At 36.2% G+C, this 12,712-nt stretch overlaps 1 protein-coding gene across 1 annotated transcript in view; it reads left to right on the top strand.

Annotated features, from left to right (window-relative positions):
• The window catches only part of LOC121732772 (unconventional myosin-XV), a 106,524-nt gene that overhangs the window by 72,004 nt on the left and 21,808 nt on the right, over positions 1-12,712 (top strand). The gene's annotated exons all lie outside the window — the stretch shown is intronic.

Genomic DNA, 12,712 nt, shown 5'->3' with positions numbered 1-12,712 from the left:
TACAATTATTTTGAGGTTAGACTTAAGAACTACCTTTTTCCCGACTGCAGTGTGGCCTACAAGTGTATATTCGGCGATCTCGTTTCTAATTATTTCAATTTTTCCTAGAGTATTACCCAAATAATAGAACGAATGCGAATGATCGCCGGCTGTCAGAACATAACAAAACTAAAATATATTGATCTTTTTTGTGGCTATTTATAGACACATTTCTAATGATTTTCGATGCCTTAAAATATTAGGGAATTTTTGCTACTAATGGCATATCGGGACGCCACCGCCCACCTGGTACGATTTGGCCATTGTTCTTTATATTCACATTCAGTAGGTCTGAGAAACGGCTACTGGCTACTTTTTATATTGATAAGTGCATTTATTTAATAAATAATAGTAAATTATTAGAACTCGAGACTGACGGCGACAATTGTTTGTGCGACGGGATAGCGATGGACGTTGCCATAGTGCCATACTTATTTAGTCACTTCAATAAAATAATATGGATGAAATATTTTATATGGCAAAACAACGTTTACCGGGACAGCTAGTATATAATTTAGTAACTTTTTGTGTACGTCAAGATCATATATTTTTAGTTTAAAGTGTACGAACTGTACACAGTACACATCATAAATAGCTTCTACAACTTACTCCATATTGTGACAATATTATACCGCTACAGCTATTAAGGTATCGCCAGTCATTCGTGCTAATCTGCAATACCGCCGCTCGTGCGTGCGAGACTAATGTTGTAACTCGTGCTCTATTTGCATATAGTGCTGTACTCAATCGATGTATCAATTAAACAAATATCGATATCGTGGGAACACTGAACAGTACGCAAAAAGTAGCGAATGTCTATAGGATCTTGAACACTGTTTCAAATCCGTGAATCGAAAGTGTTTTTGGCACTTTTTACTAACATTCGTCTAACTTTAAAAAAGCTTAAAATTGGTCTTCTTTTTTATTTTAGTATTACCATAGACTATGGATTTTTTTTATTCTTATTTTTATTCTACTACTTACTTTTTATTCTATGCGTCGTTTTTAGCTGTATGTTTTTCGAAAATCAGTAGAAAAGTTAGTTTTAACATGTACGGCTAACGGCATCCAAAGCTATTATTTGTCAATACTCAGTCTATACTAGTGCATTGTATCTAATATATTATTCTAGAATCATTTACTGTATCAATGTAAATCTAGCCTACTGTGAGTCCAGCTGACGTCAGCCACATTGTTCAGTCAGGCTGGATGACAGGTGCCACGCGGGGAGGAATCACGCTAGACCGCACGCGAGCGTCCGCACTATAAGGGAGAAGTGGGCATGGCCGCGCCGCCATGCCGACTGTATGGGCGCCGCAGACTTGATCGCACAAAAAGTCTGTCGTGTGCGATCTCCCTAAAATTGTCTAATATAATACGCGCGAACTACGAGGAATTTGGGGCTGAACGGGCGAGTGCAGGACCGTGCTAAGAAATAAAAAAAATATGTGACTGAAAAGCGAACGCCTGTCTGTCAGTTACCTCTTTTTTTTTATGAAATAAGGGGGCAAACGAGCAAACGGGTCACCTGATGGAAAGCAGCTTCCGTCACCCATGGACACTCGCAGCATCAGAAGAGCTGCAGGTGCGTTGCCGGCCTTTTAAGAGGGAATAGGGCAATAGGGGAGGGTAGGGATGGGAAGGGAATTGGGGAGGGTAGGGATGGGAAGGGAATTGGGGAGGGTAGGGAAGGGAATAGGGTAGAGGATTGGGCCTCCGGTAAACTCACTCACTCGGCGAAACACAGCGCTAGCGCTGTTTCACGCCTTCACTCTTAAATCGCTGAAAAGATTTTGGTAAAGTTTGGAAATACTTTGAAATTTGGGAAAGGACACAGCATAGTTTTTATCCCGGAAATATGTATGGTTCCAGTGCACATTTTCACATTTATAATATGGAAGTGGATTCCGAGGCTTAGAAAATTATATAAATTTGACATTCCTTTAGTGCCTAGGTATGTCCACTAGGCAGGGCTCTTTCGGTATGTCACCAATATAATTATATAGCGACTGAGAACAGTAAATGCAAATAATTTGGAAGGTTTGTCCTTCAGTAGACCGCGACTGATTTGATTATCTGTCGGTAATTGTATAATCCGTAGAGCCTGACGTGTCGCTGATGACATTGCATTATACATCAGCTAGTTGTTCCCCGTGACTTTGATTAAATTACGTGTTAACCGTGCATTTTACTAGAAAAAAAGAGAGCGTTCGTGGTCTAATGGGTAGACGTACGGTGAATGAAAACATCGTGAAAAAATCCCGCACATGGTTGGTCCCAGACGTATTGACTAGTTCTTTCCTCTGGACTAGACTGACTATGATGCGAGAATACCGTATATGTGCTTGGGCAAGGTACATACGGACAAGATTTAAATGTCCGTATGTAAATACGGACATTTGAATCTTGTCCCAGGCACTACAGTATTTGAGGAGTAGAATGTCCATAAATCATCCATGCAAAGGCCTAGTTTTTTTACTAGAAAAGCATCTATCATAATATCTTTAATGGCTATTAAGAATCACCTTTATATACCATGTCATATTACTTCGATAGACTTAATTGTCTATAGTCCGATCAAAATGGTTAAAACAGTACCTACACTAGATTGTAACATCTCTGTATTTAGAAGATGAGTTTATCATAATATTCTAAGGCAATCTAATTTACATTCACTCATTTAATTATCATTTTAATACTCATTATGACACTATAAAAACGAAAGTTCGGTAACGTTTGCTTTATCTGTAACTGTACCAAGAAAAGAGAAAAGTCGTAAATACTAAAGAAAATTCCTGTCATTATGTAACTTTATAATTAGGTGGGAAATATTACGATCTTAAATATTTTAATTTTATACACCTAACAACTGATTTTAATTTTATAAACAATGAATTATTATTTATTAATTTAATTTAATCTATTTATTAATTTCGTTTAATTTATTCAGTTGAATTTTATTTATGACCTTTAATCAATTTAATTTCGTTTAAGTTTATTTTATCATAATTATAATGCATGAACTAGATTATTGGTAATTTTAATTGTGGATTTTTGAATTTTTATGTGATGCTAAATTAATGAAATTTTTACATGTTATGGGTCTTTGATACCTGAAATAAAGACATTTTATTTATTTTTATTTATTTAATGAGAATCGAGTTGGATACGCTTAATCGATTTGCCTGGATTTTGTTGTCACTGATTTGGAAGTTGCTGGCGTCAATGGAATGCGGACTCCATATTTAAATAAATAAATAAAGTATGTAGCTAGTGGATTTAGATAGGCGTTTTAAAACTAAAGTGTAAATTATTGCTGAAAGAAAAGGATTAAATGATGATTTAAAGTTATAAACTAACAAATAGCATGTATAAACAGTAAAATAATAAGGCTTCTGTTCTGGATAATATTTATAAGGTAGGTACTTTCTGAGCGAAGTAACCAAACTATAAATAGTATGCCTATCAATATAATTATTAATAAAATCAAAGAAAAAAGCGTTTAAACTGTGTAATAATAATGTACAAGAAAATAATATTCAGTACTCATGGGAAAGACATCAACGCGCTACAATGCTCGTCTTACGGCCGTTCCCAATATTTGATCTATCTCTGGTTTTGCCCTACTAGAGATAGGAATAGCTCACAATTGACATAAAATATATGGCTCTAATGTCTAATGTGAGCTATTCCTATCTCTAGTAGGGCAAAACCAGAGATAGATCAAATATTGGGAACGGTCGTTATTCTACAAATTCATTTACCATCTTTTAATTAATTTTGCGATTATTTCGGATATTCTATTTATAATAAAACTTTATATTCTACAGTACTAATCATTAAAATTTTTATTTCAACAACCTTAACATTTTTCTCGTACAAAAACAAAAAAAAAAAAACAAATTTATTTTTTGTTATTATTTTTTCTTTTTACTAGTTTTTTTTTTTTTTATGATGGTCATATAGTGGCGCTAATGTCATTAGCAGATGCACCCAACAACGAGAGCGTGACGCTCACTTTCATCAATCCGCCCAAAATGGACTTTCATATGAACCACCCAACCGTGTGGGTGAAAACTCTATTGGGTACGGTCACGGACGGTTGCCGTGGAACCTGCCTTAATTGGTGACCATGGTTTTTTAATGAAATAATATAATAATATCTATGGATGCTTCACACCACGTCAGTCTGGCCCCGTGCTAAGTACCTAAAGCACTTGTGTTACAGGTACAAGACAACATAAATATATTTAATACTTTTATACTATACATATATTTAAGATTTTTATTATATCATACACACATTTAATACACATCCAGACCCGGGAACATTGAAAACTTTTTGCTCCGTCGGCGGGACCCGGCTTGAGCTACCAACGCGCTCACCGACAGCCACAGAGGTCGAAATTAATGAGCGGAATCACCTGATGGTAAGCGATACCGTCCATAGACACTCGCAATGAAGCAGGCTTTAGCATCCGCTTGAATGGTTAATACAGTACTACATGACGCCCACAACTCCGAACCGTGCATTTTTTCGGAATGAAAAAAAATTCTTTGTCTTTTTTTTTTTAAATAAACGAGCAAACGGGTTACCTGATGGAATGCAACTTCCGTCGCCCATGGACACTCGCAGCATCAGAAGAGCTGCAAGTGCGTTGCCGGCCTTTTAAGAGGGAATAGGGTAATAGGGGAGGGTAGGGAAGGGAACAGTTGAGGGTAGGGAAGGGAATAGGGTAGGGGTAATTACCGGAGGCCCAATCCCCTAAGGATTGGGCCTCCGGTAAACTCACTCACTCGGCGAAACACAGCGCAAGCGCTGTTTCACGCCGGTTTTCTGTGAGAACGTGGTATTTATCCGGTCGAGCCGGCCCATTCGTGCCGAAGCATGGCTCTCCCACGTTTTTCCCGGGATTCAAAGTATACCTATACCCAGCAAAATCGGTTCAGTGGTTTGGGCGTGAAGAGGTAACAGACAGATAGTCAGACACACTTTCGCATCTATAATATTAGTATGGACTATGGATTGTCCGAACTAAATAACCACTCTTCAAATATGTAGTGCCTGGGACAAGATTTTGAAAGTCCGTATGGTGGCCCAAGCATTTACGGCATTCTCGGAACGTCCTTAGTTCTAGTCCAGAGAAATGTATAGCTCATAGTCCAGAGACATGAGTAGCTCAATAAGTCTGGAACTAACCGTTTGCGGGCTTCCTTTTTTTCAATATTAGTAGCATTATAGCTGCCATACTGAGCTTTATATCTGAATTGCAATAAAAACCGGAGTATAGTCAAACAATAGTAGCTGCAGTATCCAGTATAATACACAGTAACTGTAGATAAGAGACAATATAAAGCCTGCCGTGTAATGGACTGCCGACAGCTGCGCAAGGCCATCCACTAACAGGTGCAATAGGGTTGACAAAAATAGAAAATCTATTCAAAATATAATATATATAACTCCATCATCTTGGGGAAGGCTATCATAATTTTCTATGTGCAGTAAAGCTAAAATTTGAATATAAGAGTACTTTTTAAAGTTCGTGCAATTAATAAACAATATTTTTTATTAGGTTTTGATTGATATTGTACGTCTCATCAAGTATGTAGCTTTAAACGTTACAATCAAACTTTTCATAAATTTACGGTAAACGTTAGTTTTTCGTATCTCTTTCAAAGTAGGGCTATAAGTCATAACAGTATCATAACATAATAATATTAAAAATAAGTTTCTCATAACCTACAGACTACAGACCAACTATATTACATAGCGACACAGGAGATACAGTGGTGGGAATGTGTGGTGGGCCAAAGCCCGTTAAAAAAAAAAGACCAACTATATAAACAGTTTTATAGGACAGTACAAGAATAAAACTGTTATTTTTATATATATAAATGAATAATAAACGTTTTATCGTTTTAAATATGTACCTTGTTATTTAACTACACAAATACTCGCAGTGGCAACCCTAGCACACAATGGTATCAGCTGTAATAGTCATCTTCCGCCGAGACCTCCGACATGACATGACTAGCCACATTGTGTGTTTACAGCCCATTTGCTGTGAGAGAACAAATAGATGTGCTGAAGTGAAAACTTTATAACGTAAGATATTGTCGTTTTATGATAGGAAACACATAATTTTATCCCCTAACAGATGTATATTTAAAGTTTTCACTTTGCTTCGACAATTAATTTTTGGATTCATTATTTTATTGTGCTGGCTTTATGTTATGTCGCGAAGGTTTATGAGAGGTTTTATTTAGGAGATCACAGACATATATCAAGATAGATACCGCACGCGTATGTACTTCGCGTGCCATATCGCGTTCCCAAACGACGAGCAATGCTCGTCTTTCGAAAGTATGTGCTTTAGTCTGCTATCGGAATCGGACGTCAATAGGAATTTTAAAAATGCCTAAATGCCTACTGAGCTGTATGAATTCAAATAGCTAAACGTTGGCCTAGAGAATGGACACGTTTCTTATCATCGGTACGTCACAGTAGGTAGGAAAAGAGTAGCACACTCGTTTTCATACAAATGGAGCGACATGCGGTATCTGTCTTGATCTATGTCTGTGGGTGAGATGCATATGTGTTTTGTACTATCAGGGAAGTTGATTCATAGGCAGATGGTGGACTAACATAAATTTGTCGCGTTGGTCAGCTATCATTGAATCGAAATAATCCGACCAAACGTCGTAGCACGTCGTAGGTCCGTTAACTGCCTATGAATAAATTTCATCGATGGTACAAAACCCTGGCCTTATACCAGCCAGAAAACAACTTCAAGAATCAAGATCATTTATTCACAGATATGTAGTACTAGTCAAAAGAGTACCTAACAAAGGTTATAATAGTTCTAACATATCCTACCATATTACAATGGTGTGTGAATGTCATTACTGTATACAGAACAAATTAATTTAATTAGATTTAATTTACAATTAATTCAACATTCTTCATAAATTAATTAGATATTTTCATTAAGTACATTGTTACATACAAAATTGTTTCTACATATTAACCAATCCAATATTTCATTTTAGTCAAGAGTATCACATTTTTATGTCAATATAAACAGACTCAACTATTATACTAATTTACTATTAACTTGGATAGTTAGTACTTAGTAGTTTTTATTCCTGCGTGAGCACTCTCCATTATCTGTTTACTAAACGGGAAATAAACGCGTTATTGTTACCGCCTCATTGGTTTCGTGGATGTCGTATGTAAATTGTTACACGAATTCCGTGTTAAGGTGATATATTATTGTTCATTAGCATTAGGTCGTGTACTCTAATAAGGCTCGTGTTTTCCAGCAGTCGCATAAAGGTGCCGGTTGGCAGCGGGCGATATGAAGCAACCGCAGATGACGTGTCGTCGCGACACTACTACTAGTTTGTATGTATTTCTATGAAATACCCTGCGCAGCTAGCGACACGAAACTAGCGATACTTATTCATAGAAATACCTAGAAACCAGTAGTGTCGCGGCAACACGTCGTCTGCTGCAACTTCATGTAGTCGGCTTCCAAGTCCAACTTGTACCTGGGTCAATTAAGACAGCAACGCGACGCGTTGCATTTCTAAATTAGTATAGATTTGACGTCTTAGTTCTCACATCCATATCCATATATCCATTTCTAAAATTTTATTTTAGAAATGCATAGAGCATCGACGCGTCGCGTTGCGGTCTGAATTGACCCTAAGGAATACAAATAACAAGGCACATACAATGTTGCGGCTTTCTTCAATGTTTCGCGTCACCCGCAACTTCGGTTCGCCAAAATTCGTTTACCGGGAAAAAAACCATTAAGAAACTGAAACCAGCACGCGCAACAACACCTAGATGGTTTATTATCATAATCTGTTTAGCAGTTTAAGCTTCTACACAAGTTAAACACACCGAACCAAATAAAGCATGAAATATAAATGGTGCGGCAGTGTGCATACATAAATCGATTTGACGGTAGCGAGACAAAATCATCCAAATCTGTATCAGCGAAAGTAATATCTCTTATTCTTCTTTTTCTTTTTTTAAGTGAAAACTTTTATAGTGACGTCTAGCACTTTTTTCTTTTTTCGAATGGATGAAAAATGTTAATAGGACACGTGACCTGCTCAAAATTTCGTTAGACGGAGGGAAACTAGACCGCTAATATGCGACCTAAAAGAGGAAGTAATATTCTGCCAAATGCCTGACTACTGTACTAAACCTAACACATCGTCTAGTTCGTCGTTTCAGTTCGGCACACTTCGGCACGGTGTTTATGTACTACCAGACAAATTGATTCCTATGCAAATCGGGGACCTAAGTAGTTTGGTTGCGTTACGTCAAACCCAGCTGACAGATCACAATTAACATTGAATTGACATATTCGACCAAATAACGTGGTCTGATACATAGACTTATAATATTCTGATACATGTGACTAGACGTTGCAATAGCTTTACCGCGGCAGTCTCCGAGTGCCGACGTATTATTTTGATTCGAAGCCACTTTTAACACTATTTTACAATTGACAATTATACAATTTTCTACTCGTCAGCCGTCACGCAGTATAGACAGACCATCCCTTACGACTAATGACATAATTAGAGTTAACCACGTGAATCGAGTTCGAGTCGAGAAAGTGTGGTAGGTGATGGAAATCATTACTACCCTTTGGGAAAGTGTGTAATTAAACCAAACCACGGGTTAATTTACACTGCAAACTTAAGACTAACAACGGCCGCATTCAGAGACTTGAGACTTTAATTCAATGAAGAATTTGACCGATAATATGAAAAGTGACTTTAGTCAAAATCCTCATTTAATGACAGTTAAATAATTAATATTTGTCTCTAACTGCCGCACTCAGAGTGGAACATTATTTACTTATTATTTATTAATATATTAATATTGTAATTAATTCAAAATTTTGACATAAGCCCCATACATTATCTGTGAAACTCTTCATTAAATTCAAGGTTAATCGTAATTAAATGTCTCTGAGTACGGCGGTAAGTGCGGCAGTAAATGAGGTATTCCGTTCCCAATAAACTAGACCAGCATTTCCCAAAGTGTGGGTCGCGACCTACTGGTGGGTCGCGGGTAGATTTTGGGTGGGCCCTGAAACTATAGGACGATTGTCGTACTTACGTACGGTACGTTTTTTAATTGAAATGGGTGTGGTGAGGAGCTTTAATAGAAAAGGCCCAAGTCCAGCAGTGAACGTCAGTAGGCTGACGATGATGATATGGTCAGCGGCAGCAACATACCGCTTTTTGTCTTCATGACACAAGGTGGGCCACGAACTTTAAACTTTCTTGTAGATGGGTCGCGGTCCCTACAAGTTTGGGAAACACTGAACTAGACAATAATTACTTATGTAGTTAGTCGCCGTGGAAATATTTTTAATTGGTAAGGGTGGGTTGCACCCAAGTTGCACCAGAGGCGTGGTTATAGCTATGGTCAAAGTTATGGTTGTAGTTAAGGCTAACTTAAGCGCTTATTCCACTTGTCCTATTTAGAAGTCCTAGCTAGGATCCTAAAAAGGAGACAAATTAGAAGCTTCTTATTCCACTTGTCCTAATTTAGTGACTAAATCAGTTGTCATTTTGGTCAGACGTCTTCTTAAGAGGATTCCACACCGCCATTTTTTCCATACAAACGCTGTCCCCTGTTTCCTCCCTGGATAATGCTAGTAGAGTTATAATTTTTTTCCTGAATATCTACGGCCACTAATACAATGTCCCTATGTTTTCTTTTTTTTTCATAATTTAATTATTAAATAAGATATGAACGTTCAAAAACCCAAAAAAATGGCCAGATTTTCCACTGTGTTCAAACGTCCAGAAAACAGATTTGGATAGATTATACAAAAAAAGCAAAACATAGGAACACAGCTCAAGCCTTTTTTTAATCTTTAATGAAAAAAGTACTTAAATCGGTTAAGTTTTGGAGAAGGAATCAGGGGACAACGAATCGTTGATTTTCTGGATTTTCTGCAGTTGTCTCTATCGCGTTCTGCGGTATAGGCTTGAGGTAAGGGAGACAGCTATAGATAATACACGTACTTTTTTTTCATTTCTCTAGCCGCTGTGGTATCCTCTTAATGGCTCCAGTTCTGTCAAAGCAACAAAAAATTGGTCTCCTCATAGGCTTAGCTGTTGGCTCAATGAAAATAAAAATAAATAAAAGGCGAAAAAGATGGTTGAAATAATTTTTGCTCCACGAAAAATTATGAATAAGGAACTTTCTGAACTACTTGGAACCAGACTTAAGAAATTACCTACGAATGGATTCCAGATCTTATAACATAATATAAATTGACTTTAATACAGATTTAGTAGTTCCCACTACAGATAAAAAGTTGAAACCATCTGGCAACACTGATTTAGTCAGTTAGAAGCTACATTTTTTTAGGATCCTAGCTAGGATCCTAGCTTTCTAAATGTTATTCCACTTGACTAAATTTGTTAGGATCCTAGCTAGGACTTCCTAGTTAGGATAAGTGGAATAAGCGCTTTAACTTTAACCTTAACTTTGACCACAGAATTTGACAGATGTCAAGCCTTGTCGAGCTCTATGGTTATGGTTAATATGGCGTCCATTTTTGACTTTGCATTGTAGTTATAGTTAAAGTTACAGTTATAGTTAAAGTAAGTTGGGGGTAAGCCCTAAGGGGGTACATTTTTCACACACCAAAAATGAAGCGAAGAAATTATATTTTCGGCTTTTATTATTACTATGACTGTTTATAAGACAATATTTATGACAGTAAACGTGAAAGTAGAACAGACTGTGTTTAATTGTTTACAGTTTACTCTTGTTATTCATGTGCAAATTGTTTGTAACATGACAGTTTTAAACTGTTACTTTCATTTTACCAAAAACATGTCTGGACTGAAAAAGCTATTTATATATTTTATGGTTAAAACGTTATTATTATTAACATAGTAATAAAATATAAAACATCTATTATGTTTTTTCGTCTTAATATGATGTAGGGCCTTTGTAGTCTTACTATTCGCCGCTAGATGGCGCTGTTTGCTACAACAATTTTAAAATTCATCAACATTATTGGATATTGCAAAATGTATTGCGTTGTTTATTTTGAATCCTATTTGCGAAATATATTATTGATTTTGCAATTCAAACAATTTTAAGTAAGCATTGCAATTTTGTTGCGTTGCGATTTCTCTATTAATATTTCATTAGATTTTTAACGACTTCCTAATAATATATAGTTGCAAGAAACTCAGCCCGATGACCCATTACGAATTTTAAGAGAGTGACTTTTAGATTCATTGCATAGTATGCTATAAAAAATGGTGGCTTTAAATTATTTTAGTTTAGGCAGTGAATTATCAAATAAACTTGTAATGAGGGTGTCTGATTATTCTATTTGCCACCAGGTGCCGCTATGTAACCTAGGGTCTATCGTGTCAAATAGGCAGATTATCGTGACACATGACAGCTATATCGTAACATATGACAGCAGTTTGACACGATGCACGTTAAGGCTACATAGCGGCACCTGGTGGCAAATAGAATTTCAAACACCCTCATTAGAAAATGACGGATTTAATTTTAAATTCAAGTTTGAACAATGATAATCGTAACAAACATGCTTTTATTTTAATATACGGTATACCCCAGTTCTCTACTAACCAAGGAAAATATTTAAATATAGAAGAAAGTTTTATACATTTTGTTATTTCAACACATTCGCGACTGACTGCACGCGTATCGTATTACAGACAATAAAAGTCAATACTCATTAATATTATAGCGGTATTTTGTCGTGGAATTAAAATTAGCGACTTATCGGAGTGAATCGAGCATTAATATTGATGAAAAATGTCCAACTTGCTCCGTGCGAGCGCATACCGCCGCCGCCCCGCGAATGCAGCTGCACGCTGCACCATCGATTTTTTTTTTTTTAATAAAAATGACAACGAAATAGTGTTTGTGCGACTCTTTTTGTGTCAGTGAAAATTGTGAAAATGGAAAATATTTACGGAGTGATCAGAACGCTGAGTAGGAAGACACTGAAAAGAAGGGTAATTTTTTACACCTGAAGTTATAATTCTTATATTATTCTTTTCCTAAACTTCAGTAAAATAAGTATTTTGTGTTAATTTTTTTAATCAGTCAGGTAATTAATGTAACCTCATAATTTGGACACCTTGTCAATTTTTCCATTTAAAATCAGTCAAAGTGTCAAATTTATTCGATGACAGTTGAATATTCATCCCATATGGAAATGTCACTTTTACTACCTACCAATATTATATTAAAACATACTTAAAAGCTCCTATGAATAGTGAGGAACGGAAATATAAATTATAGGAAATAAATTTTAAAAGCAGGGAGAGTTGACTGAGTAGTGCGTATTCTATGGCGTATTTAAGTAATAAAACTTTAAATGTTATCTTAATTATTATTGGACTTCCGCTACATCTTACTAATAAATTAAATACCTATAACACGAAGTTGTTGAATAATATATATTTTTCACTATAATAAGTCTACATTAAAATCATATTGAGGGTTAACCATTTCATATTCGCTTAATAATAAATTGACAAGTAGCTTATTCGAAACTTTTGTTTCTCAGTTAGTGTTGCTTCTGAAGAACGTATGGATAATCTATCACTTACGAGGTGATTGTAAAAAGGTTGT

The sequence above is a fragment of the Aricia agestis genome, chromosome 12 (genome assembly GCF_905147365.1).
Source record: "Aricia agestis chromosome 12, ilAriAges1.1, whole genome shotgun sequence".
NCBI lineage: Eukaryota > Metazoa > Arthropoda > Insecta > Lepidoptera > Lycaenidae > Aricia > Aricia agestis.
Note: the sequence above shows the minus strand (reverse complement) of the source record. Positions and strands in the feature narration are given on the sequence as shown.